This window comes from Coturnix japonica, unplaced genomic scaffold (genome assembly GCF_001577835.2).
Source record: "Coturnix japonica isolate 7356 unplaced genomic scaffold, Coturnix japonica 2.1 chrUnrandom673, whole genome shotgun sequence".
NCBI lineage: Eukaryota > Metazoa > Chordata > Aves > Galliformes > Phasianidae > Coturnix > Coturnix japonica.
Window position 1 is genome coordinate 13,952 of NW_015440037.1, and position 1,100 is coordinate 15,051.

The following is a 1,100-nucleotide window of genomic DNA, read 5'->3' on the forward strand; positions in this document are numbered from 1 at the left end:
CCGCTGTTCGGTTCCGGTTCGGTTCCGGTTCGGTTCCCCATTCCCATCCCCATTCCCCCTCCCCAGGTTCTGTTCCGGTTCGGTTCCGGTTCCGGTTCTTCTCCCCATCCCATCCCCATTCCCTCCCGCTGTTCGGTTCCGGTTCGGTTCCGGTTCCGGTTCGGTTCAGTTCCGGTTCGTCTCCCCATTCCCATCCCCATTCCCCCTCCCCAGGTTCTGTTCCGGTTCGGTTCCGCTTCGGTTCCGGTTCCGGTTCGGTTCCGGTTCTGGTTCTGCTCCCCATCCATCCCGCCCCATTCCCTCCCGCTGTTCGGTTCCGGTTCGGTTTCGGTTCCGGTTCGTCTCCCCATTCCCATCCCCATTCCCCTCCCCCGGTTCGGTTCCAGTTCCGGTTCGGTTCCGGTTCTTCTCCCCATCCCATCCCCATTCCCCCTCCCCAGGTTCTGTTCCGGTTCGGTTCCGGTTCCAGTTCGGTTCCGGTTCTTCTCCCCATCCCATCCCCATTCCCTCCCGCGGTTCGGTTTCGTTTCCGGTTCGGTTCCGGTTCGGTTCTGGTTCTTCTCCCCATCCCATCCCCATTTCCAGTCCCGCGGTTCGGTTCCGGTTCCGGTTCTTCTCCCCATCCCATCCCCATTTCCCCTCCCCCGGTTCGGTTCCGGTTCCGGTTCTGGTTCCGATTCCCTCTCCCCATCCCATCCCCATTCCCCCTCCCGCGGTTCGGTTCTGGTTCCAGTTCCGGTTCCGGTTCGGATCCCCATTCCATCCCCATTTCCAGACCCGCAGTTCGGTTCCGGTTCCGGTTCGGTTCCGGTTCGGCTCCCCATTCCCATCCCCATTCCATCCCCATTTCCCCTCCCCCGGTTCGGTTCTGGTTCCGGTTCGGTTCCCCATTTCCAGTCCCGCGGTTCTGGTTCCGGTTCCGGTTCTTCTCCCCATCCCATCCCCATTCCCTCCCGCGATTCGGTTCCGGTTCCGGTTCGGTCCGGTTCCGGTTCTTCTCCCCATTCCATCCCCATTCCCTCCCCCGGTCCTGTTCCGGTTCTGTTCCGGTTCCGGTTCTGTTCCGTTTCCGGTTCTGTTCCGTTTCCGGTTCTGTTCCG